At 47.9% G+C, this 27,295-nt stretch overlaps 1 long non-coding RNA gene across 1 annotated transcript; it reads left to right on the top strand.

The window, feature by feature from the left end:
• Window positions 1-1,092: 1,092 nt before the first annotated feature.
• On the top strand, window positions 1,093-19,765 carry LOC308185595. The gene is made up of 2 exons (XR_013943494.1): window positions 1,093-7,109; window positions 18,561-19,765. It is a non-coding gene; the product is annotated as an uncharacterized lncRNA (long non-coding RNA).
• The last annotated feature ends 7,530 nt before the right edge of the window (window positions 19,766-27,295 follow it).

Below are 27,295 nucleotides of genomic sequence, written 5' to 3' on the forward strand. Positions count from 1 at the left end.
TACAGTGAGTCCAGAGAGTGCACTGGCACCACTGGGGATGCACTGCAGTGAGTCCAGAGAGTGCACTGGCACCACTGGGGATGTACTACAGTGAGTCCAGAGATTGCACTGGCACCACTGTGGGTGCAGTGCAGTGAGTCCAGAGAGTGCACTGGCACCACTGGGGATGCACTTCAGTGAGTCCAGAGAGTGCACTGACACCACTGGGGATGCTGTGCAGTGAGTGCAGAGAGTGCACTGGCACCACATGTGATGCAGTACAGTGTGTCCAGTGAGTGCACTGGCACCACTGGGGATGCAGTGCTGTGACTCCGGAGAGCGCACTGGCACCACTGGGGATGCAGTGCAGTCTGTCCAGTGAGTGCACTGGCACCACTGGGGATGCAGTGCAGTGAGTCCAGAGATTGCACTGGCACCACTGGGGATGCAGTGCTGTGACTCCAGAGAGCGCACTGGCACCACTGGGGATGCAGTGCAGTGAGTGCAGAGAGTGCACTGGCACCACTGGGGATGCAGTGCAGTGAGTGCAGAGAGTGCACTGGCACCACTGGGGATGCACTGCAGTGAGTCCAGAGAGTGCACTGGCACCACTGGGGATGCAGTGCAGTGAGACCAGAGAGAGCACTGGCACCACTGGGGATGCAGTGCAGTGAGTCCAGAGAGTGCACTGGCACCACTGGGGTTGCAGTGCAGTGAGTCCAGAGAGTGCACTGGCACCACTGGGGATGCAGTGCAGTGAGTCCAGAGAGTGCACTGGCACCACTGGGGATGCAGTGCTGTGACTCCAGAGAGCGCACTGGCACCACTGGGGATGCAGTGCAGTGAGTGCAGAGAGTGCACTGGCACCACTGGGGATGCACTTCAGTGAGTTCAGAGAGTGCACTGGCACCACTGGGGATGGGTTTCAAGCCAACTGCATTAACCGCTCATGCTTCTTTCTTATGAGACGTTAGTAAACCAATTACATAGCCTTGTCAAGACTAAATCACAGGTAAAAATCCTGTACATCTCATGTGGCCAACCACTCCCAACTAGGATTCCAAGAACCAGGAGGTTCGGTGAAAATAGGGCTAGTGCTATTAGAGGGGTGATTATTAGGGTAAGCCCTAAGCTGTCTTTAATGGAGAAGTATGGGTGGAATGGGATTTTGTCGCAGTCTGATACGATTCCTAGTGGGTTATTTGAGCCTGATTCGTGTAGGAAGGTTAGGTGGACTAGGGTGATTCCTGCAATTAGGATGGGCAGTAGGAAGTGGATGGCGAAGAATCGGGTTAAGGTTGGATTGTCTACTGAGAATCCTCCTCAGGCTCATTCTACTAGAGTTTGCCCAATGTACGGGATGGCTGAGAATAGGTTGGTGATTACGGTGGCCCCTCAGAATGACATTTGTCCTCATGGGAGGACATACCCTACGAAGGCAGTTGCTATTAGGGTGAGTAGGAGGATTACTCCTGTGTTTCAGGTTTCTTTGTATAGGTAGGAGCCGTAGTAGAGGCCTCGTCCGATGTGTAAGTAGATGCAGATAAAGAAGAGCGAAGCACCGTTGGCGTGGAGGTTGCGGATGAGCCATCCGTACTGGACGTCTCGGCATGTGTGAGCTACTGAGGAGAAGGCGAGTGAAGTGTCTGCGGTGTAGTGTATGGCTAGTAGCAGGCCTGTTAGGATTTGTGTGGCTAAGCAGATGGCTAGAAGGGAGCCGAAGTTTCATCAGGCAGAGATGTTGGAGGGGGCGGGTAGGTCGATTAGGGAGTTGTTGATTATTTTTAGTAGGGGATGGGATTTGCGGATGTTAGGGGCCATTAGTGAGTCTGTGTGTTATTAGGATTATTACCAGGATGGAGAGGGCGAAGGATCCTAGGTAGGCCTTAATTAGCCCTGTGTGTATTGAGGTTGCGGCTTTGCTTGCGGCTACTTGTAGTTCAGCAAGGCCCTCTGGCCCTATTTTTTTGAGTCAGGAGAGGTCGATCAAGTGTAGGGCAATGTTTTGTCCCTTTTCTAGTAGGTTTTTGGAGAAGAATCGGTGTACTAGGGGGTTGAAGTACCCTAATGCAGAGGAGAAGTTTATGAGGGGGTTTGGTTTGGGGTGAGTGAGGGTGTGTGTTATGTTCGATAGTTCTAGGGCTAGGATGATTCCTAGGATTGTTATGAGGATGGCAGCGGTTTTGGTGATAAGGGGTATGGTTATTGGGGGGGTTTTGGTTGGTGTGATGAAAGAGGTAATGATTATTCCTGCTGTAATGCTGCCTAGGGCGAGTCGGGTTAGGGGGGGCGGTGATTAGTGGGTTGTTTTCGTTTATTGATACTATTGGGGGGATTCGGGTTTGTCCAGCTTGGACTAGGATGGTTATGCGGATGCTGTAGGTTGCGGTGAATGCTGTGGCTATAAGGGTTAGGAGTAGGGCTCAAGTATTTAGGTATGATGTGTTTAAGCTTTCGATGATGAGGTCTTTTGAGTAGAATCCGGCTAGGAATGGGGTTCCTATCAGCGCCAGGTTTCCGATGGTTAGGCAGGAAGTAGTGACTGGGAGTATTTTCTGTAGGCCTCCTATCTTTCGGATATCTTGTTCTCCGTTTAGGTTGTGGATGATAGACCCTGAGCATAGGAATAGTATGGCTTTAAAGAAGGCATGGGTTGAGATGTGTAGGAAGGCTAGTTGTGGGAGGTTTAGTCCGATAGTGACTATTATTAGTCCTAGTTGGCTGGATGTTGAGAAAGCAATGATTTTTTTGATGTCATTTTGGGTTAGGGCGCATGTGGCAGCGAATAGGGTTGATAGAGCACCTAGGCATAGGCAGGCAGTTAGGGCTGTCTGGTTGGTGGCTAGCAGGGGGTGCATGCGGATGAGCAGGAAGATTCCGGCTACTACTATGGTACTGGAGTGCAGTAGGGCTGATACTGGGGTGGGGGCTTCTATTGCTGCGGGCAGTCATGGGTGGAGTCCAAATTGGGCGGATTTTCCTGCGGCTGCGAGGATTAATCCTATGAGGGGGAGGATTGGGGTTTGGTGGGGGTGTACGGCTTGTTGGATCTCTCAGGTGTTGAATGTTGAAGCTAGTCATGCTATGCTCAGGATCAGTCCGATGTCTCCGATTCGGTTGTAGATTACGGCTCGTAGGGCGGCGGTGTTGGCATCTGCTCGGCCTTGTCATCAGCCGATGAGAAGGAAGGACATGATTCCTACTCCTTCCCAGCCTACGAATAGGAGGAATATGTTGTTTGCGGTTGTTAGGAGGAGTATGGCGACTAGGAATGTCAGTAGGTAGGTGAAAAATTTTGTTACGTATGGCTCTGAGGCCATGTATCATATGGCGAATTGTAGGATTGATCATGTTACAAATAGGGCGATTGGAAGAAATGTTATTGAGTATTGGTCTATTTTTAGGCTCAGGGGGATTTTAAAGTTTATAATGAATTTTCACTCCCAGTGGCAGGTGACAGATTCTACTCCCGAGTAGATGAATGCGGTTGTAGGGGCTAGGCTAATTAGGAATGCGGTTTTAACAGCGCGGGTGGTGGCTTGTGGGGTGTTTTTAAAGTTTTTAAATAGAAATGGCAGGATGATTGGGGTTAGGAGGATTGTCAGCGTGAGTAGTGTGAGGGAGTTGATTAGTAGTGTGGGGTTCACTCCTTTTACTTGGATTTGCACCAAGATGGGTGGTTCCTAAGACCAGTGGATTGCTGTTATCCTTTAAAAGTAAGGGGGCTGAGGTTTTAGGCTCAGATGTAAGAGTTAGCAGCTCTTGTTGGTTAAACCCTCCCCTCGGCAGGTAAGAAGGTTTGAACTTCTATTCTTAGAATCACAGTCTAATGTTTGGTTTAAACTATACTTGCATGAGGGGATTCCGGAGATCAGTTCGGGTTTGAGGATTAGGAGGAATATTGGGATAATGTGGAGTGTTATGAGCAGGTGTTCTCGCGTGGTTGAGTTTTGCATAGATGTGATGTGGGAGGGGATTGAGCCTCGTTGGGTCATTAGTAGTATGAATAAGGTGTAGGAGGCGGTTAGTAGTGTTGCGATTCCTGTTAGGATGATCGTGAAGGCAGATCAGTTGAATAAGGTGATTATAATGGTTAGCTCTGCTATGAGGTTTGTTGTTGGGGGTAAGGCTATGTTTGTTAGATTGGCCAGCAATCATCAGGTAGCTATGAGTGGTAGGAGAGGTTGTAGGCCTCGTGTGAGTAGTAGAATTCGGCTGTGCGTACGTTCATAGTTTGTGTTGGCTAGGCAGAATAGTATGGAGGAAGTTAGTCCATGGGAAATTATTAGGATCATTGCCCCTGAGAATGATCAGTGGGTTTGGATTATTCCTGCGGCGATAACTAGGCCTATGTGGCTAACGGATGAATAAGCGATTAGTGATTTTAGGTCTGTCTGTCGTAGGCAGATTGAGCTAGTCATTAGGGCGCCTCATAGGGCCAGGGTTAGGAAGGGGTAGTGCAGGAGGTTGGACAGTGGGCCCATAAATAGAGTGACTCGTATAATTCCGTATCCTCCTAGCTTTAGTAGTAGGGCGGCGAGGAGTATTGAGCCTGCGATGGGTGCTTCTACGTGGGCTTTTGGCAGTCAGAGGTGTAGGCCGTATAGTGGGGCTTTTACTATGAATGCTACGAGCAGTGCTAGACCTGATAGTATTCCTGTCCATGAGGTGGATAGGGTTGGGTGGGTTAGTTGTAGGGTTGGCAGGTGCAGGGTGCCAATTTTCACGTATAGGTGTATGATTGTGATTAGCAGGGGTAGAGAGCTTACTGGCGTGTAGAATAGCAGGTAGATGCCAGCGCTTAGGCGTTCTGGTTGGTTCCCCCATCGGGTGATTAAGATTAGGGTGGGAATGAGGGTTGCTTCAAATGAGATGTAAAATAGTGCTAGTTCTGTGGTGGAAAAGGCTAGTAGGATGAATGGCTGGACTGCGACTAAGGTTGAGATAAAGATTCGTTTGCGTTGTAGGGGTTCTTGTTGCAGGTGGTTTTGGCTTGCTATGATTATGAGTGGGAGTAGTCAGCAGGATAGTACTAGGAGGGGGGATGAGATTTGGTCAATTCCTGTTCAGTTGGATAAAAATTTGTAGGGGTAGTAGGTTGGGATTAATCACTGTAGGCTTAGGGCAGCGATTAGGAGGCTGTATAAGGTGGTGTTAGTCCATAGAAATTTTGGTGGAGACAGCAGGGCTGTTGGAAGAAGTATGATTGTGGGTAGGATGATTTTTAGCATTGCAGGAGGTTTAGGTTGTGTAGATGGTCGGAGCCATGTGTGCGGGTGGAGGCTACTAGGATGGCCAGGCCTGTGCCCGCCTCACACGCTGAGAAGGTTAGCATGAGAATTGGTACCATGGTGAATGAGGAGACTTGGTTTTCGATGGATCATATTGATAGGCCTACGAATATCGATAATATTATGCTTTCAAGGCATAGTAGGGCGGATACTAGGTGGGTTCGGTGGAAGGCTAGTCCTAGTCCGCTGAAAATGAAGGCTGAGTAGAAGCTTAAATGTAGGGGCGACATAAGAAAGTTACAGGGTTGGCTGTAATCTGCTGGGTCGAAACCAGCTATCTTTTTGGTTAGACTAACTTTCTGTTATTCTGCTCATTCTAGGCCCCCTTGAATTCACTCGTAGGCCAGTCCGAGTGTTAGGAGAAGGAGGATCACTACAGTTCAGGTGAGGGTCATTAGGGGGGATTGGAGTTGGACGGCTCATGGCAGGGGGAGTAGGAGGGCGATTTCTAGGTCGAATAGGACGAACAGGATGGCTACTGAGGAAGAATCGGACTGAGAATGGTAATCGAGCAGATCCAAGTGGGTCGAATCCACATTCGTACGGTGAGAGTTTCTCTGAGTCGGGGTTTATTTGGGCGAGTCAGAAGTTTAATGCGGTTAGGGCGGCGCTTAGGATTGATGATAGGGCGAATATGAACATGAGTGCGTTCATTGCTCTCCTCTGGGTTTATACCAGATTCCAGAGATTGGAAGTCAATTGTAATTAATATACTAGAAGAGCAAGATCCTCATCAGTAGATGGTTATGTAGAGGAATAGTCAGATGACGTCTACGAAGTGTCAGTATCAGGCTGCTGCCTCGAATCCGAAGTGGTGGTCTGATGTAAAGTGGAACTTGATCAGTCGGAAGAGGCAGACGGTCAGGAAGGAGGATCCGATGATTACGTGGAGTCCGTGGAATCCAGTGGCAACGAAGAAGGTAGATCCGTAGACGCTATCGGCGATTGAGAATGGGGCTTCGTGGTATTCTATTGCTTGTAGGGCTGTGAAGTAGAATCCCAGGAGGATCGTTAGGGTTAGGGCGTGGATGGCGTGTTTTCGGTTTCCTTCTGTGATGCTGTGATGGGCTCACGTTACGGTAACGCCTGAGGCTAGTAGGATGGCTGTGTTTAGTAGGGGGACTTCTATCGGGTTGAGTGGTTTAATTCCTGTTGGGGGTCATTGGCCTCCTAGTTCTGGGGTTGGGGCCAGGCTCGAGTGGAAGAACGCTCAGAAGAACCCTAAGAAGAAGAATGCTTCGGATGTGATGAAAAGGATTATGCCGTATCGTAGGCCTTTTTGGACTGTGGGAGTGTGATGGCCTTGGAAGGTGCTTTCTCGTACAATGTCTCGTCATCATTGGAGTATTACTAGGAGTATTGAGATGAGGCCTAGGGTTAGTAGTATGGATGAGTTGTAGTGGAATCACATGATTAATCCTGAGGTTGTGAGTAGGGCGGCGGCTGCCCCGAAGATTGGTCAAGGGCTTGGGTCAACTATGTGGTATGAGTGTGCTTGGTGTGCCATTAGATGTTTTCTTGTAAGTATAGGCTTAGAAGGAGCACGAAGACGTAGGCCTGGATTATGGCTACTGCTACTTCTAGGATGGTTAGGAGTAGTAGGATGATTATTGTTAGGATGGATACTGCAGGAAGGGTGGGTATTAATGCAATGGAGGCTGTAGAGATGAGTTGGATGAGTAAGTGTCCTGCTGTAAGGTTGGCTGTAAGGCGGACTCCGAGGGCTAGGGGGCGGATTAGTAGGCTGGTTGTTTCGATCAGGATTAGTGCGGGGATTAGGGGTGTAGGGGTACCTTCGGGTAATAGGTGGGCTAAAGAGGCTGATGGTTGGTTTCGTAGGCCTGTTAGTAGTGTGGCGAGCCATAGTGGGAAGGCTAGGGCTATGTTCATAGATAGTTGGGTGGTTGGGGTGAATGTATATGGAAGGAGGCCTAGAAGGTTGATTGTAAGAAGTATGATTATTAGGGATGTAAATATTATGGCTCATTTGTGGCCATTTTTGTTGAGTGGGACTATTAGTTGTTTTGTGATTAGGTGAAGGAGTCATGTTTGGATAGTAGAAAGGCGGTTGTTGATTCATCGGTTGTTTGGGGACGGGAATAGTAGGGCTGGGAAGAGTAGGGATAGTAGGATTAAGGGGATGCCGAATAGATTGGGGCTGGAAAATTGGTCAAAGAAGCTTAGGTTCATGGTCAGGATCATGGTGTGGGTTTGGTAGTGAGGGAGGTCTTATTTGATGGGGGGTTGGTTGTGGTGAAGGCTAGTAGTTTTGGTTGGATGAGGAGTGCTAGGGTTAATCAGGTTATAATTATGATTGAAAATCATGGTGCGGGGTTAAGCTGTGGCATATCATTAAGGAGGGGGAAGTCCCTCTTTGGCTAGCTTAAAAGGCTAGTGCTGTTGCATAGCTTCTTAATGATTAGGATGATGATAGAAGGGACGATCAGGCCTCGAAATGTGGGAGTGGGGTTGATTCTACTACAATGGGTATGTAGCTGTGATTAGCCCCGCAAATTTCTGAGCATTGTCCGTAAAAAATCCCAGGCCGGGTGGTAATGAATGAAGTTTGGTTTAGTCGGCCTGGGATTGCGTCTGTTTTAACTCCGAGCGTTGGGACTGCTCAGGAGTGGAGTACGTCTCCTGCAGTAATGATTACGCGGATGGGGGATTCTATTGGGATAACTACGCGGTGGTCAACTTCTAGCAGTCGGAAGTGGCCGTTGGGTAAGTCTGGGGTGGGCACTATGTAGGAGTCGAATGATAGGTCTTTGAAGTCTGTGTATTCGTAGCTTCAGTATCATTGGTGGCCGATGGCTTTTAGGGTGAGGTCTGGTTCATCGATTTCGTCCATTATGTAGAGGATTTGTAGGGATGGGAGGGCGAGGAGTACCAGGACGATAGCAGGTAGGATTGTCCAGATCAGCTCTACTTCTTGGGCGTCTACAGCATTGGACGAGAGTTTTTCTGTTAGTATGTGGGCTAAAAGGTAGAGAACTAGGCTGCAGATAGCTAGGGCAACGATTAGGGCGTGGTCGTGGAATTCAACGAGTTCTTCTATGATGGGTGATGAGGCGTCTTGGAATCCTAGTTGGGAGTGGTTGGCCACATGAGATGTACAGGATTTTTACCTGTGATTTAGTCTTGACAAGGCTATGTAATTGGTTTACTAACGTCTCATAAGAAAGAAGCATGAGCGGTGAATGCAGTTGGCTTGAAACCAGCATGTGAGGGTTCGATTCCTTCCTTTCTTGTACTTGGACGAAGGCCGGTTCCTCGAAAGTATGGTATGGGGGAGGGCAGCCGTGGATTCATTCAACGTTTGTGGTAGTTAGTTCTGGTTGTAGGACTTTTCGTTTGGCCGAAAAGGCTTCTCAGATGATGAATATTAGTATGATTACGGCTACTATTGAGATTAGGGAGCCGATGGAGGAAATGGTGTTTCATAGTGTGTAGGCGTCGGGATAGTCCGAGTATCGTCGGGGTATTCCTGCTAGGCCTAGGAAGTGCTGGGGGAAGAACGTTAGGTTTACTCCTGTAAATATTGCCCCGAAGTGGGCTTTTGCTCATGTTTGGTGTAGGGTAAACCCAGTGAGTAGTGGGAATCAGTGAGTAAATCCTGCTAGAATGGCAAAGACGGCGCCTATGGATAGGACGTAGTGGAAGTGGGCAACTACGTAGTACGTGTCGTGCAGGGCGATGTCTAGGGAAGAGTTTGCAAGAACGATTCCTGTTAATCCTCCGATGGTAAATAGGAAGATAAATCCTAGAGCTCATAGTATTGGGGGGGTCTCATTTGATTGTTCCTCCGTGCAGGGTGGCTAGTCAGCTAAATACTTTGATTCCGGTAGGGATGGCAATGATTATAGTGGCTGATGTAAAGTAGGCTCGGGTATCAACGTCTATTCCTACTGTAAACATGTGGTGAGCTCAGACGATGAATCCTAGGAAGCCGATGGATAGTATGGCTCAGACTATTCCCATGTAGCCGAAGGGCTCCTTTTTGCCTGAGTAGTACGTGACTACGTGTGAGATGATTCCGAAGCCCGGTAGGATCAGAATATAGACTTCTGGGTGTCCGAAGAATCAGAATAGGTGTTGGTACAGGATTGGGTCTCCTCCTCCAGCGGGGTCGAAGAATGTGGTGTTTAGGTTTCGATCAGTTAGTAATATTGTAATACCGGCGGCGAGTACGGGGAGTGATAGAAGGAGTAGGATGGCGGTAATTAGTACGGATCAGACAAATAGTGGGGTTTGGTATTGTGAGAGTGCGGGGGGTTTTATGTTGATGGCTGTGGTGATAAAGTTGATGGCCCCAAGGATGGAGGAGATACCGGCTAAGTGGAGTGAGAAGATAGCCAGGTCTACTGAAGCTCCGGCGCGGGCAAGGTTACCTGCTAGGGGAGGGTAGACAGTTCAGCCTGTGCCGGCGCCAGCTTCTACAGTGGATGGGGCTAGTAGGAGGAGGAATGATGGGGGGAGGAGTCAAAAGCTTATGTTGTTTATTCGCGGGAATGCTATGTCGGGGGCACCGATTATGAGGGGGACTAATCAGTTGCCGAATCCTCCGATCATGATGGGTATGACTATAAAGAAGCTTATTACAAAGGCGTGAGCGGTAACGATTACATTGTAAATTTGGTCGTCGCCTAGGAGAGTTCCTGGTTGTCCTAGTTCTGCGCGGATTAATAGGCTGAGTGCGGTGCCGACTATTCCTGCTCATGCCCCGAAGATGAGGTACAGGGTGCCAATATCCTTATGGTTAGTGGAAAATAGTCATCGGTTGATGAAGGTGACGGGTAAGATGGCTGAGTGTTGAAGCGTTAGGCTGTAGTCCTTTTTACAGAGGTTTAATTCCTCTTCTTATCGGCTCTGTAGTGAAATTCATGTTGAGTTGCAAGCTCATCGATGCGCACTAGGGTGCGTCAGGGTCTTTGTAGGCAGAAGCCAATTGGTTTAGGCATTTAGCTGTTAACTAGAGTTTTGTGGGATCGAAGCCCATCTGTCTAGGGAGGCTTTAGCTTAATTAAAGCGTCTGACTTGCATTCAGAAGATACAGGTTAATATTCTGTAAGTCTTAATGTGCAGAAACTAAGAGGGTTTAACTCTTATTTAAGGCTTTGAAGGCCTTCGGTTTGGGGTGTTATCCTAAGTTTCTAGACAATGGCATGTATTACTGGGGACAGGGGAAGTAAGAGGATTGATAGTGAGGCAAGGACCGCAGTAGGTGTGCTTGGGGCTTTGCTAGTGTATCATTGTTTTATGTGGTTAGAGGAGTTGGGGGGAAGGGTAATTGTTGAGTGGTATGCGAGGCGTAGGTAGAAGAAGAGGCTGAGCAGTGATAGCATGGCAATTGCCATGGCTGCTGGTGTTATTTCCTGTTTAGTTAGTTCTTGGATGATAAGTCACTTTGGTATAAAGCCTGTTAATGGGGGGAGGCCTGCTAGGGATAAAAGTACTAGTATTAGGGTGGCGTTTAGCACTGGGGTTTTTGTTCATGAGGTTGTGATCATGGATAGGTTAAGGGCTTTGATTTTGTTAAGGGCTAGGAATACGGCTGATGTTATGATTGTGTATAGGTAGAAGGTAAGTAAGGCCAATTTGGGGCTGTAAACTAGGATGATGGCGATTCAGCCTAAGTGGGAGATGGACGAGAAGGCTAGGATTTCGCGTGTTTGTGTTTGGTTCAGTCCTATTCAGCCTCCTAGTGCTGTTGAGGCTAGGGCCATGGCGGTGAGTAGAGCTGGGTCGAGGGATTTGGATGTTAGTAGGAGCAGGGTTAGTGGGGGGAATTTTATGAGGGTCGAGAGTAGCAGGGCTGTTATTAGTGGCGATCCTTGTAGTACTTCTGGGAATCAGAAGTGAAATGGCACTAGGCCCAGTTTAATAGCGATTGCTGCTGTCAGTAGTAGACAGGAGGTTGGGTGGTTTCTTTGTGTGATGTCTCATTGGCCGGTGACTCAGGCATTGGTTATGCTAGAGAATAGGACCAGGGCGGAAGCAGCTGCTTGGGTTAGGAAGTATTTCGTTGCGGCTTCTACTGCTCGTGGGTGGTGGGATTTGGCAATTAGGGGAATGATGGCTAGTGCGTTGATCTCCAGTCCTGTCCAGGCCAGAACTCAGTGGTTGCTGGAAATTGTGATTGTGGTGCCCAAGATGAGGCTGAAGGTTATGACTGGGGTCGCGTAAGGGTTCATTAGTAGAGGAGGGGGTTAAACCATCATTTTCGGGGTATGGGCCCGATAGCTTGATTAGCTGACTCTACTAGAAAATAATATAAGGGAAGTATGGAGAATTTTGATTTCTCTTGTGTGGGTTCAATTCCTACTTTTCTAAGGTCAACAGGAAATGAGAGGGCTGTTATACCTCTATGTTCACTTTATCATAGTGACCCTTTGTAGTTCAGGCACATTTCCTTATGTAAGGAGGTAGGCCTGCATAGCAGATAGGTATGCTGATGTGTCAGAGGCACAGAGCTAGTGTGAGGGGTAGGAAGTTTTTTCATAGTAGGTGCATTAGTTGGTCATATCGGAATCGTGGGTATGAAGCTCGGACCCATAAGAAACCAGAAGATAGTAGGAGGACTTTTGTGGCTAGGATGACGGGGAATAGTTCTGTGGGTGGCCCTAGGGCGCTTGGGTTTAGGAATATGATGGCTGTAAGTGTATTTATTAGCATAATGTTCGCATATTCAGCTAGGAAGAATAAGGCGAAGGGTCCTGCGGCGTATTCAACGTTAAACCCTGAGACTAGCTCAGATTCACCCTCTGTGAGGTCAAAAGGAGCTCGGTTTGTCTCTGCTAGGGTGGATACGTATCATATTATTGCTAGGGGTCATGAGGAGAAAATGAAGTATAGAGGCTCCTGTGCGACGGCAAAGGAGCTGAGTGTGTAGCTTCCGCTTAGTATGATTATTGATAGCAGGATTATGGACAGTGTCACTTCGTATGAAATGGTCTGTGCTACTGCCCGTAGGGCTCCGATTAGTGCGTATTTTGAGTTCGAGGCTCAGCCTGATCATAGGACTGAGTAGACGGCTAGGCTTGACATGGCTATTAGGAAGAGAACTCCGAGGTTTAGATCTGCTAGGGGAAATGGGAGTGGTAGTGGTGCTCAAGTGGTGAGGGCTAGGACAAGGGCTAGTATTGGTATCAGAATGAATAGAAGTGGGGAAGAGGTAGAGGGTCGGATGGGCTCTTTGGTAAATAGTTTCAGTCCGTCCGCAAATGGTTGAAGTAGGCCAAAAGGCCCTACAACGTTAGGGCCTTTGCGGGATTGTATGTAGCTTAGGATTTTCCGTTCTACTAGGGTTAGGAAGGCTACGGCAATCAGGATTGGGATGATGTATAGGAGGGATATAACGAGGCAGCTTAGTGTTGTTATTTGAATCATGGGTGAAGCTAGGGAGAGGATTTGAACCTCTGGGGAAAGGGCTTAAGCCTTCTGCACTTGCCGGGCTCTGCCACTCTAGCTGGTCCTTTTCTAGGATTGAAAGTGGTGGGGGAAGGCCCTCTTCACGGTTTAGTTGGTTTCACTGCTTAGAGGGGGGGGGGGGGGGCGTGCTTGTGGTATTGGCCCCACTTTCCCGGTCCTTTCGTACTGGGGAGAGTGTGTCATAGATAGAAACCGACCTGGATTGCTCCGGTCTGAACTCAGATCACGTAGGACTGTTAATCGTTGAACAAACGAACCCTTAATAGCGGCTGCACCATTAGGATGTCCTGATCCAACATCGAGGTCGTAAACCCCCCTGTCGATATGGGCTCTTGAGGGGGATTGCGCTGTTATCCCTGGGGTAGCTTGGTCCATTAATCAATTATATTGGGTCTGGTCACTGTTAGCACTTTGAGGGGTAGCTCTAGGTAAAGAGGTATGGTCTTGTTTTTGGAGGATTTGTTCTCCTCCAAGGTCGCCCCAACCGAAAAATATCGACCAGGCTCTGCGATGGTAGTGGCCCCAGTGGGGTTGATTGAGGATTCGCGGTGGTCGTTGATTTTTAAGTTCCACAGGGTCTTCTCGTCTTATGTTCACATCCCCGCTTTTGCACGGGGAGATCAATTTCACTGATTATCTGTGAGAGACAGTTGAGACCTCGTTTAGCCATTCATACAAGTCTCGATTTATGGGACAATTGATTGCGCTACCTTTGCACGGTTAGGATACCGCGGCCGTTAAACCTAAGTCACCGGGCAGGCATCACCTTCAATACTTGTTTAATTTGCTGAAGGCTATGTTTTTGGTAAACAGTCGGGCCTTATTAATTTGCCGAGTTCCTTTCACAGATTTTAATCGCTCTTATAGGCGCTCCTGAGTCGGGTTAACAGGGTTAGTTAATACGTGGTCTTGTAGGGGTTTTTGTATCTGTCTAGGTCTGTTAATAATGTTTCTATGTAAGCTTGCGCCGTTAGAGGGGTGTGGCCCTGTACATGAGGGGCCTAGGATGTTTCCTAGGATTGTTATGAGGATGGCAGCGGTTTTGGTGATAAGGGGTATGGTTATTGGGGGGGTTTTGGTTGGTGTGATGAAAGAGGTAATGATTATTCCTGCTGTAATGCTGCCTAGGGCGAGTCGGGTTAGGGGGGCGGTGATTAGTGGGTTGTTTTCGTTTATTGATACTATTGGGGGGATTCGGGTTTGTCCAGCTTGGACTAGGATGGTTATGCGGATGCTGTAGGTTGCGGTGAATGCTGTGGCTATAAGGGTTAGGAGTAGGGCTCAAGTATTTAGGTATGATGTGTTTAAGCTTTCGATGATGAGGTCTTTTGAGTAGAATCCGGCTAGGAATGGGGTTCCTATCAGCGCCAGGTTTCCGATGGTTAGGCAGGAAGTAGTGACTGGGAGTATTTTCTGTAGGCCTCCTATCTTTCGGATATCTTGTTCTCCGTTTAGGTTGTGGATGATAGACCCTGAGCATAGGAATAGTATGGCTTTAAAGAAGGCATGGGTTGAGATGTGTAGGAAGGCTAGTTGTGGGAGGTTTAGTCCGATAGTGACTATTATTAGTCCTAGTTGGCTGGATGTTGAGAAAGCAATGATTTTTTTGATGTCATTTTGGGTTAGGGCGCATGTGGCAGCGAATAGGGTTGATAGAGCACCTAGGCATAGGCAGGCAGTTAGGGCTGTGTGGTTGGTGGCTAGCAGGGGGTGCATGCGGATGAGCAGGAAGATTCCGGCTACTACTATGGTACTGGAGTGCAGTAGGGCTGATACTGGGGTGGGGCCTTCTATTGCTGCGGGCAGTCATGGGTGGAGTCCAAATTGGGCGGATTTTCCTGCGGCTGCGAGGATTAATCCTATGAGGGGGAGGATTGGGGTTTGGTGGGGGTGTACGGCTTGTTGGATCTCTCAGGTGTTGAATGTTGAAGCTAGTCATGCTATGCTCAGGATCAGTCCGATGTCTCCGATTCGGTTGTAGATTACGGCTTGTAGGGCGGCGGTGTTGGCATCTGCTCGGCCTTGTCATCAGCCGATGAGAAGGAAGGACATGATTCCTACTCCTTCCCAGCCTACGAATAGGAGGAATATGTTGTTTGCGGTTGTTAGGAGGAGTATGGCGACTAGGAATGTCAGTAGGTAGGTGAAAAATTTTGTTACGTATGGCTCTGAGGCCATGTATCATATGGCGAATTGTAGGATTGATCATGTTACAAATAGGGCGATTGGAAGAAATGTTATTGAGTATTGGTCTATTTTTAGGCTCAGGGGGATTTTAAAGTTTATAATGAATTTTCACTCCCAGTGGCAGGTGACAGATTCTACTCCCGAGTAGATGAATGCGGTTGTAGGGGCTAGGCTAATTAGGAATGCGGTTTTAACAGCGCGGGTGGTGGCTTGTGGGGTGTTTTTAAAGTTTTTAAATAGAAATGGCAGGATGATTGGGGTTAGGAGGATTGTCAGCGTGAGTAGTGTGAGGGAGTTGATTAGTAGTGTGGGGTTCACTCCTTTTACTTGGATTTGCACCAAGATGGGTGGTTCCTAAGACCAGTGGATTGCTGTTATCCTTTAAAAGTAAGGGGGCTGAGGTTTTAGGCTCAGATGTAAGAGTTAGCAGCTCTTGTTGGTTAAACCCTCCCCTCGGCAGGTAAGAAGGTTTGAACTTCTATTCTTAGAATCACAGTCTAATGTTTGGTTTAAACTATACTTGCATGAGGGGATTCCGGAGATCAGTTCGGGTTTGAGGATTAGGAGGAATATTGGGATAATGTGGAGTGTTATGAGCAGGTGTTCTCGCGTGGTTGAGTTTTGCATAGATGTGATGTGGGAGGGGATTGAGCCTCGTTGGGTCATTAGTAGTATGAATAAGGTGTAGGAGGCGGTTAGTAGGGTTGCGATTCCTGTTAGGATGATCGTGAAGGCAGATCAGTTGAATAAGGTGATTATAATGGTTAGCTCTGCTATGAGGTTTGTTGTTGGGGGTAAGGCTATGTTTGTTAGATTGGCCAGCAATCATCAGGTAGCTATGAGTGGTAGGAGAGGTTGTAGGCCTCGTGTGAGTAGTAGAATTCGGCTGTGCGTACGTTCATAGTTTGTGTTGGCTAGGCAGAATAGTATGGAGGAAGTTAGTCCATGGGAAATTATTAGGATCATTGCCCCTGAGAATGATCAGTGGGTTTGGATTATTCCTGCGGCGATAACTAGGCCTATGTGGCTAACGGATGAATAAGCGATTAGTGATTTTAGGTCTGTCTGTCGTAGGCAGATTGAGCTAGTCATTAGGGCGCCTCATAGGGCCAGGGTTAGGAAGGGGTAGTGCAGGAGGTTGGACAGTGGGCCCATAAATAGAGTGACTCGTATAATTCCGTATCCTCCTAGCTTTAGTAGTAGGGCGGCGAGGAGTATTGAGCCTGCGATGGGTGCTTCTACGTGGGCTTTTGGCAGTCAGAGGTGTAGGCCGTATAGTGGGGCTTTTACTATGAATGCTACGAGCAGTGCTAGACCTGATAGTATTCCTGTCCATGAGGTGGATAGGGTTGGGTGGGTTAGTTGTAGGGTTGGCAGGTGCAGGGTGCCAATTTTCACGTATAGGTGTATGATTGTGATTAGCAGGGGTAGAGAGCTTACTGGCGTGTAGAATAGCAGGTAGATGCCAGCGCTTAGGCGTTCTGGTTGGTTCCCCCATCGGGTGATTAAGATTAGGGTGGGAATGAGGGTTGCTTCAAATGAGATGTAAAATAGTGCTAGTTCTGTGGTGGAAAAGGCTAGTAGGATGAATGGCTGGACTGCGACTAAGGTTGAGATAAAGATTCGTTTGCGTTGTAGGGGTTCTTGTTGCAGGTGGTTTTGGCTTGCTATGATTATGAGTGGGAGTAGTCAGCAGGATAGTACTAGGAGGGGGGATGAGATTTGGTCAATTCCTGTTCAGTTGGATAAAAATTTGTAGGGGTAGTAGGTTGGGATTAATCACTGTAGGCTTAGGGCAGCGATTAGGAGGCTGTATAAGGTGGTGTTAGTCCATAGAAATTTTGGTGGAGACAGCAGGGCTGTTGGAAGAAGTATGATTGTGGGTAGGATGATTTTTAGCATTGCAGGAGGTTTAGGTTGTGTAGATGGTCGGAGCCATGTGTGCGGGTGGAGGCTACTAGGATGGCCAGGCCTGTGCCCGCCTCACACGCTGAGAAGGTTAGCATGAGAATTGGTACCATGGTGAATGAGGAGACTTGGTTTTCGATGGATCATATTGATAGGCCTACGAATATCGATAATATTATGCTTTCAAGGCATAGTAGGGCGGATACTAGGTGGGTTCGGTGGAAGGCTAGTCCTAGTCCGCTGAAAATGAAGGCTGAGTAGAAGCTTAAATGTAGGGGCGACATAAGAAAGTTACAGGGTTGGCTGTAATCTGCTGGGTCGAAACCAGCTATCTTTTTGGTTAGACTAACTTTCTGTTATTCTGCTCATTCTAGGCCCCCTTGAATTCACTCGTAGGCCAGTCCGAGTGTTAGGAGAAGGAGGATCACTACAGTTCAGGTGAGGGTCATTAGGGGGGATTGGAGTTGGACGGCTCATGGCAGGGGGAGTAGGAGGGCGATTTCTAGGTCGAATAGGACGAACAGGATGGCTACTGAGGAAGAATCGGACTGAGAATGGTAATCGAGCAGATCCAAGTGGGTCGAATCCACATTCGTACGGTGAGAGTTTCTCTGAGTCGGGGTTTATTTGGGCGAGTCAGAAGTTTAATGCGGTTAGGGCGGCGCTTAGGATTGATGATAGGGCGAATATGAACATGAGTGCGTTCATTGCTCTCCTCTGGGTTTATACCAGATTCCAGAGATTGGAAGTCAATTGTAATTAATATACTAGAAGAGCAAGATCCTCATCAGTAGATGGTTATGTAGAGGAATAGTCAGATGACGTCTACGAAGTGTCAGTATCAGGCTGCTGCCTCGAATCCGAAGTGGTGGTCTGATGTAAAGTGGAACTTGATCAGTCGGAAGAGGCAGACGGTCAGGAAGGAGGATCCGATGATTACGTGGAGTCCGTGGAATCCAGTGGCAACGAAGAAGGTAGATCCGTAGACGCTATCGGCGATTGAGAATGGGGCTTCGTGGTATTCTATTGCTTGTAGGGCTGTGAAGTAGAATCCCAGGAGGATCGTTAGGGTTAGGGCGTGGATGGCGTGTTTTCGGTTTCCTTCTGTGATGCTGTGATGGGCTCACGTTACGGTAACGCCTGAGGCTAGTAGGATGGCTGTGTTTAGTAGGGGGACTTCTATCGGGTTGAGTGGTTTAATTCCTGTTGGGGGTCATTGGCCTCCTAGTTCTGGGGTTGGGGCCAGGCTCGAGTGGAAGAACGCTCAGAAGAACCCTAAGAAGAAGAATGCTTCGGATGTGATGAAAAGGATTATGCCGTATCGTAGGCCTTTTTGGACTGTGGGAGTGTGATGGCCTTGGAAGGTGCTTTCTCGTACAATGTCTCGTCATCATTGGAGTATTACTAGGAGTATTGAGATGAGGCCTAGGGTTAGTAGTATGGATGAGTTGTAGTGGAATCACATGATTAATCCTGAGGTTGTGAGTAGGGCGGCGGCTGCCCCGAAGATTGGTCAAGGGCTTGGGTCAACTATGTGGTATGAGTGTGCTTGGTGTGCCATTAGATGTTTTCTTGTAAGTATAGGCTTAGAAGGAGCACGAAGACGTAGGCCTGGATTATGGCTACTGCTACTTCTAGGATGGTTAGGAGTAGTAGGATGATTATTGTTAGGATGGATACTGCGGGAAGGGTGGGTATTAATGCAATGGAGGCTGTAGAGATGAGTTGGATGAGTAAGTGTCCTGCTGTAAGGTTGGCTGTAAGGCGGACTCCGAGGGCTAGGGGGCGGATTAGTAGGCTGGTTGTTTCGATCAGGATTAGTGCGGGGATTAGGGGTGTAGGGGTACCTTCGGGTAATAGGTGGGCTAAAGAGGCTGATGGTTGGTTTCGTAGGCCTGTTAGTAGTGTGGCGAGCCATAGTGGGAAGGCTAGGGCTATGTTCATAGATAGTTGGGTGGTTGGGGTGAATGTATATGGAAGGAGGCCTAGAAGGTTGATTGTAAGAAGTATGATTATTAGGGATGTAAATATTATGGCTCATTTGTGGCCATTTTTGTTGAGTGGGACTATTAGTTGTTTTGTGATTAGGTGAAGGAGTCATGTTTGGATAGTAGAAAGGCGGTTGTTGATTCATCGGTTGTTTGGGGACGGGAATAGTAGGGCTGGGAAGAGTAGGGATAGTAGGATTAAGGGGATGCCGAATAGATTGGGGCTGGAAAATTGGTCAAAGAAGCTTAGGTTCATGGTCAGGATCATGGTGTGGGTTTGGTAGTGAGGGAGGTCTTATTTGATGGGGGGTTGGTTGTGGTGAAGGCTAGTAGTTTTGGTTGGATGAGGAGTGCTAGGGTTAATCAGGTTATAATTATGATTGAAAATCATGGTGCGGGGTTAAGCTGTGGCATATCATTAAGGAGGGGGAAGTCCCTCTTTGGCTAGCTTAAAAGGCTAGTGCTGTTGCATAGCTTCTTAATGATTAGGATGATGATAGAAGGGACGATCAGGCCTCGAAATGTGGGAGTGGGGTTGATTCTACTACAATGGGTATGTAGCTGTGATTAGCCCCGCAAATTTCTGAGCATTGTCCGTAAAAAATCCCAGGCTGGGTGGTAATGAATGAAGTTTGGTTTAGTCGGCCTGGGATTGCGTCTGTTTTAACTCCGAGCGTTGGGACTGCTCAGGAGTGGAGTACGTCTCCTGCAGTAATGATTACGCGGATGGGGGATTCTATTGGGATAACTACGCGGTGGTCAACTTCTAGCAGTCGGAAGTGGCCGTTGGGTAAGTCTGGGGTGGGCACTATGTAGGAGTCGAATGATAGGTCTTTGAAGTCTGTGTATTCGTAGCTTCAGTATCATTGGTGGCCGATGGCTTTTAGGGTGAGGTCTGGTTCATCGATTTCGTCCATTATGTAGAGGATTTGTAGGGATGGGAGGGCGAGGAGTACCAGGACGATAGCAGGTAGGATTGTCCAGATCAGCTCTACTTCTTGGGCGTCTACAGCATTGGACGAGAGTTTTTCTGTTAGTATGTGGGCTAAAAGGTAGAGAACTAGGCTGCAGATAGCTAGGGCAATGATTAGGGCGTGGTCGTGGAATTCAACGAGTTCTTCTATGATGGGTGATGAGGCGTCTTGGAATCCTAGTTGGGAGTGGTTGGCCACATGAGATGTACAGGATTTTTACCTGTGATTTAGTCTTGACAAGGCTATGTAATTGGTTTACTAACGTCTCATAAGAAAGAAGCATGAGCGGTGAATGCAGTTGGCTTGAAACCAGCATGTGAGGGTTCGATTCCTTCCTTTCTTGTACTTGGACGAAGGCCGGTTCCTCGAAAGTATGGTATGGGGGAGGGCAGCCGTGGATTCATTCAACGTTTGTGGTAGTTAGTTCTGGTTGTAGGACTTTTCGTTTGGCCGAAAAGGCTTCTCAGATGATGAATATTAGTATGATTACGGCTACTATTGAGATTAGGGAGCCGATGGAGGAAATGGTGTTTCATAGTGTGTAGGCGTCGGGATAGTCCGAGTATCGTCGGGGTATTCCTGCTAGGCCTAGGAAGTGCTGGGGGAAGAACGTTAGGTTTACTCCTGTAAATATTACCCCGAAGTGGGCTTTTGCTCATGTTTGGTGTAGGGTAAACCCAGTGAGTAGTGGGAATCAGTGAGTAAATCCTGCTAGAATGGCAAAGACGGCGCCTATGGATAGGACGTAGTGGAAGTGGGCAACTACGTAGTACGTGTCGTGCAGGGCGATGTCTAGGGAAGAGTTTGCAAGAACGATTCCTGTTAATCCTCCGATGGTAAATAGGAAGATAAATCCTAGAGCTCATAGTATTGGGGGGTCTCATTTGATTTTTCCTCCGTGCAGGGTGGCTAGTCAGCTAAATACTTTGATTCCGGTAGGGATGGCAATGATTATAGTGGCTGATGTAAAGTAGGCTCGGGTATCAACGTCTATTCCTACTGTAAACATGTGGTGAGCTCAGACGATGAATCCTAGGAAGCCGATGGATAGTATGGCTCAGACTATTCCCATGTAGCCGAAGGGCTCCTTTTTGCCTGAGTAGTACGTGACTACGTGTGAGATGATTCCGAAGCCCGGTAGGATCAGAATATAGACTTCTGGGTGTCCGAAGAATCAGAATAGGTGTTGGTACAGGATTGGGTCTCCTCCTCCAGCGGGGTCGAAGAATGTGGTGTTTAGGTTTCGATCAGTTAGTAATATTGTAATACCGGCGGCGAGTACGGGGAGTGATAGAAGGAGTAGGATGGCGGTAATTAGTACGGATCAGACAAATAGTGGGGTTTGGTATTGTGAGAGTGCGGGGGGTTTTATGTTGATGGCTGTGGTGATAAAGTTGATGGCCCCAAGGATGGAGGAGATACCGGCTAAGTGGAGTGAGAAGATAGCCAGGTCTACTGAAGCTCCGGCGCGGGCAAGGTTACCTGCTAGGGGAGGGTAGACAGTTCAGTCTGTGCCGGCGCCAGCTTCTACAGTGGATGGGGCTAGTAGGAGGAGGAATGATGGGGGGAGGAGTCAAAAGCTTATGTTGTTTATTCGCGGGAATGCTATGTCGGGGGCACCGATTATGAGGGGGACTAATCAGTTGCCGAATCCTCCGATCATGATGGGTATGACTATAAAGAAGCTTATTACAAAGGCGTGAGCGGTAACGATTACATTGTAAATTTGGTCGTCGCCTAGGAGAGTTCCTGGTTGTCCTAGTTCTGCGCGGATTAATAGGCTGAGTGCGGTGCCGACTATTCCTGCTCATGCCCCGAAGATGAGGTACAGGGTGCCAATATCCTTATGGTTAGTGGAAAATAGTCATCGGCTGATGAAGGTGACGGGTAAGATGGCTGAGTGTTGAAGCGTTAGGCTGTAGTCCTTTTTACAGAGGTTTAATTCCTCTTCTTATCGGCTCTGTAGTGAAATTCATGTTGAGTTGCAAGCTCATCGATGCGCACTAGGGTGCGTCAGGGTCTTTGTAGGCAGAAGCCAATTGGTTTAGGCATTTAGCTGTTAACTAGAGTTTTGTGGGATCGAAGCCCATCTGTCTAGGGAGGCTTTAGCTTAATTAAAGCGTCTGACTTGCATTCAGAAGATACAGGTTAATATTCTGTAAGTCTTAATGTGCAGAAACTAAGAGGGTTTAACTCTTATTTAAGGCTTTGAAGGCCTTCGGTTTGGGGTGTTATCCTAAGTTTCTAGACAATGGCATGTATTACTGGGGACAGGGGAAGTAAGAGGATTGATAGTGAGGCAAGGACCGCAGTAGGTGTGCTTGGGGCTTTGCTAGTGTATCATTGTTTTATGTGGTTAGAGGAGTTGGGGGGAAGGGTAATTGTTGAGTGGTATGCGAGGCGTAGGTAGAAGAAGAGGCTGAGCAGTGATAGCATGGCAATTGCCATGGCTGCTGGTGTTATTTCCTGTTTAGTTAGTTCTTGGATGATAAGTCACTTTGGTATAAAGCCTGTTAATGGGGGGAGGCCTGCTAGGGATAAAAGTACTAGTATTAGGGTGGCGTTTAGCACTGGGGTTTTTGTTCATGAGGTTGTGATCATGGATAGGTTAAGGGCTTTGATTTTGTTAAGGGCTAGGAATACGGCTGATGTTATGATTGTGTATAGGTAGAAGGTAAGTAAGGCCAATTTGGGGCTGTAAACTAGGATGATGGCGATTCAGCCTAAGTGGGAGATGGACGAGAAGGCTAGGATTTTGCGTGTTTGTGTTTGGTTCAGTCCTATTCAGCCTCCTAGTGCTGTTGAGGCTAGGGCCATGGCGGTGAGTAGAGCTGGGTCGAGGGATTTGGATGTTAGTAGGAGCAGGGTTAGTGGGGGGAATTTTATGAGGGTCGAGAGTAGCAGGGCTGTTATTAGTGGCGATCCTTGTAGTACTTCTGGGAATCAGAAGTGAAATGGCACTAGGCCCAGTTTAATAGCGATTGCTGCTGTCAGTAGTAGACAGGAGGTTGGGTGGTTTCTTTGTGTGATGTCTCATTGGCCGGTGACTCAGGCATTGGTTATGCTAGAGAATAGGACCAGGGCGGAAGCAGCTGCTTGGGTTAGGAAGTATTTCGTTGCGGCTTCTACTGCTCGTGGGTGGTGGGATTTGGCAATTAGGGGAATGATGGCTAGTGCGTTGATCTCCAGTCCTGTCCAGGCCAGAACTCAGTGGTTGCTGGAAATTGTGATTGTGGTGCCCAAGATGAGGCTGAAGGTTATGACTGGGGTCGCGTAAGGGTTCATTAGTAGAGGAGGGGGTTAAACCATCATTTTCGGGGTATGGGCCCGATAGCTTGATTAGCTGACTCTACTAGAAAATAATATAAGGGAAGTATGGAGAATTTTGATTTCTCTTGTGTGGGTTCAATTCCTACTTTTCTAAGGTCAACAGGAAATGAGAGGGCTGTTATACCTCTATGTTCACTTTATCATAGTGACCCTTTGTAGTTCAGGCACATTTCCTTATGTAAGGAGGTAGGCCTGCATAGCAGATAGGTATGCTGATGTGTCAGAGGCACAGAGCTAGTGTGAGGGGTAGGAAGTTTTTTCATAGTAGGTGCATTAGTTGGTCATATCGGAATCGTGGGTATGAAGCTCGGACCCATAAGAAACCAGAAGATAGTAGGAGGACTTTTGTGGCTAGGATGACGGGGAATAGTTCTGTGGGTGGCCCTAGGGCACTTGGGTTTAGGAATATGATGGCTGTAAGTGTATTTATTAGCATAATGTTCGCATATTCAGCTAGGAAGAATAAGGCGAAGGGTCCTGCGGCGTATTCAACGTTAAACCCTGAGACTAGCTCAGATTCACCCTCTGTGAGGTCAAAAGGAGCTCGGTTTGTCTCTGCTAGGGTGGATACGTATCATATTATTGCTAGGGGTCATGAGGAGAAAATGAAGTATAGAGGCTCCTGTGCGACGGCAAAGGAGCTGAGTGTGTAGCTTCCGCTTAGTATGATTATTGATAGCAGGATTATGGCCAGTGTCACTTCGTATGAAATGGTCTGTGCTACTGCCCGTAGGGCTCCGATTAGTGCGTATTTTGAGTTCGAGGCTCAGCCTGATCATAGGACTGAGTAGACGGCTAGGCTTGACATGGCTATTAGGAAGAGAACTCCGAGGTTTAGATCTGCTAGGGGAAATGGGAGTGGTAGTGGTGCTCAAGTGGTGAGGGCTAGGACAAGGGCTAGTATTGGTATCAGAATGAATAGAAGTGGGGAAGAGGTAGAGGGTCGGATGGGCTCTTTGGTAAATAGTTTCAGTCCGTCCGCAAATGGTTGAAGTAGGCCAAAAGGCCCTACAACGTTAGGGCCTTTGCGGGATTGTATGTAGCTTAGGATTTTCCGTTCTACTAGGGTTAGGAAGGCTACGGCAATCAGGATTGGGATGATGTATAGGAGGGATATAACGAGGCAGCTTAGTGTTGTTATTTGAATCATGGGTGAAGCTAGGGAGAGGATTTGAACCTCTGGGGAAAGGGCTTAAGCCTTCTGCACTTGCCGGGCTCTGCCACTCTAGCTGGTCCTTTTCTAGGATTGAAAGTGGTGGGGGAAGGCCCTCTTCACGGTTTAGTTGGTTTCACTGCTTAGAGGGGGGGGGGGGGGCGTGCTTGTGGTATTGGCCCCACTTTCCCGGTCCTTTCGTACTGGGGAGAGTGTGTCATAGATAGAAACCGACCTGGATTGCTCCGGTCTGAACTCAGATCACGTAGGACTGTTAATCGTTGAACAAACGAACCCTTAATAGCGGCTGCACCATTAGGATGTCCTGATCCAACATCGAGGTCGTAAACCCCCCTGTCGATATGGGCTCTTGAGGGGGATTGCGCTGTTATCCCTGGGGTAGCTTGGTCCATTAATCAATTATATTGGGTCTGGTCACTGTTAGCACTTTGAGGGGTAGCTCTAGGTAAAGAGGTATGGTCTTGTTTTTGGAGGATTTGTTCTCCTCCAAGGTCGCCCCAACCGAAAAATATCGACCAGGCTCTGCGATGGTAGTGGCCCCAGTGGGGTTGATTGAGGATTCGCGGTGGTCGTTGATTTTTAAGTTCCACAGGGTCTTCTCGTCTTATGTTCACATCCCCGCTTTTGCACGGGGAGATCAATTTCACTGATTATCTGTGAGAGACAGTTGAGACCTCGTTTAGCCATTCATACAAGTCTCGATTTATGGGACAATTGATTGCGCTACCTTTGCACGGTTAGGATACCGCGGCCGTTAAACCTAAGTCACCGGGCAGGCATCACCTTCAATACTTGTTTAATTTGCTGAAGGCTATGTTTTTGGTAAACAGTCGGGCCTTATTAATTTGCCGAGTTCCTTTCACAGATTTTAATCGCTCTTATAGGCGCTCCTGAGTCGGGTTAACAGGGTTAGTTAATACGTGGTCTTGTAGGGGTTTTTGTATCTGTCTAGGTCTGTTAATAATGTTTCTATGTAAGCTTGCGCCGTTAGAGGGGTGTGGCCCTGTACATGAGGGGCCTAGGGTGATTCCTAGGATTGTTATGAGGATGGCAGCGGTTTTGGTGATAAGGGGTATGGTTATTGGGGGGGTTTTGGTTGGTGTGATGAAAGAGGTAATGATTAATCCTGCTGTAATGCTGCCTAGGGCGAGTCGGGTTAGGGGGGCGGTGATTAGTGGGTTGTTTTCGTTTATTGATACTATTGGGGGGATTCGGGTTTGTCCAGCTTGGACTAGGATGGTTATGCGGATGCTGTAGGTTGCGGTGAATGCTGTGGCTATAAGGGTTAGGAGTAGGGCTCAAGTATTTAGGTATGATGTGTTTAAGCTTTCGATGATGAGGTCTTTTGAGTAGAATCCGGCTAGGAATGGGGTTCCTATCAGCGCCAGGTTTCCGATGGTTAGGCAGGAAGTAGTGACTGGGAGTATTTTCTGTAGGCCTCCTATCTTTCGGATATCTTGTTCTCCGTTTAGGTTGTGGATGATAGACCCTGAGCATAGGAATAGTATGGCTTTAAAGAAGGCATGGGTTGAGATGTGTAGGAAGGCTAGTTGTGGGAGGTTTAGTCCGATAGTGACTATTATTAGTCCTAGTTGGCTGGATGTTGAGAAAGCAATGATTTTTTTGATGTCATTTTGGGTTAGGGCGCATGTGGCAGCGAATAGGGTTGATAGAGCACCTAGGCATAGGCAGGCAGTTAGGGCTGTGTGGTTGGTGGCTAGCAGGGGGTGCATGCGGATGAGCAGGAAGATTCCGGCTACTACTATGGTACTGGAGTGCAGTAGGGCTGATACTGGGGTGGGGCCTTCTATTGCTGCGGGCAGTCATGGGTGGAGTCCAAATTGGGCGGATTTTCCTGCGGCTGCGAGGATTAATCCTATGAGGGGGAGGATTGGGGTTTGGTGGGGGTGTACGGCTTGTTGGATCTCTCAGGTGTTGAATGTTGAAGCTAGTCATGCTATGCTCAGGATCAGTCCGATGTCTCCGATTCGGTTGTAGATTACGGCTTGTAGGGCGGCGGTGTTGGCATCTGCTCGGCCTTGTCATCAGCCGATGAGAAGGAAGGACATGATTCCTACTCCTTCCCAGCCTACGAATAGGAGGAATATGTTGTTTGCGGTTGTTAGGAGGAGTATGGCGACTAGGAATGTCAGTAGGTAGGTGAAAAATTTTGTTACGTATGGCTCTGAGGCCATGTATCATATGGCGAATTGTAGGATTGATCATGTTACAAATAGGGCGATTGGAAGAAATGTTATTGAGTATTGGTCTATTTTTAGGCTCAGGGGGATTTTAAAGTTTATAATGAATTTTCACTCCCAGTGGCAGGTGACAGATTCTACTCCCGAGTAGATGAATGCGGTTGTAGGGGCTAGGCTAATTAGGAATGCGGTTTTAACAGCGCGGGTGGTGGCTTGTGGGGTGTTTTTAAAGTTTTTAAATAGAAATGGCAGGATGATTGGGGTTAGGAGGATTGTCAGCGTGAGTAGTGTGAGGGAGTTGATTAGTAGTGTGGGGTTCACTCCTTTTACTTGGATTTGCACCAAGATGGGTGGTTCCTAAGACCAGTGGATTGCTGTTATCCTTTAAAAGTAAGGGGGCTGAGGTTTTAGGCTCAGATGTAAGAGTTAGCAGCTCTTGTTGGTTAAACCCTCCCCTCGGCAGGTAAGAAGGTTTGAACTTCTATTCTTAGAATCACAGTCTAATGTTTGGTTTAAACTATACTTGCATGAGGGGATTCCGGAGATCAGTTCGGGTTTGAGGATTAGGAGGAATATTGGGATAATGTGGAGTGTTATGAGCAGGTGTTCTCGCGTGGTTGAGTTTTGCATAGATGTGATGTGGGAGGGGATTGAGCCTCGTTGGGTCATTAGTAGTATGAATAAGGTGTAGGAGGCGGTTAGTAGGGTTGCGATTCCTGTTAGGATGATCGTGAAGGCAGATCAGTTGAATAAGGTGATTATAATGGTTAGCTCTGCTATGAGGTTTGTTGTTGGGGGTAAGGCTATGTTTGTTAGATTGGCCAGCAATCAT

Source organism: Anser brachyrhynchus (genome assembly GCF_964034855.1).
Source record: "Anser brachyrhynchus genome assembly, chromosome: Z".
NCBI lineage: Eukaryota > Metazoa > Chordata > Aves > Anseriformes > Anatidae > Anser > Anser brachyrhynchus.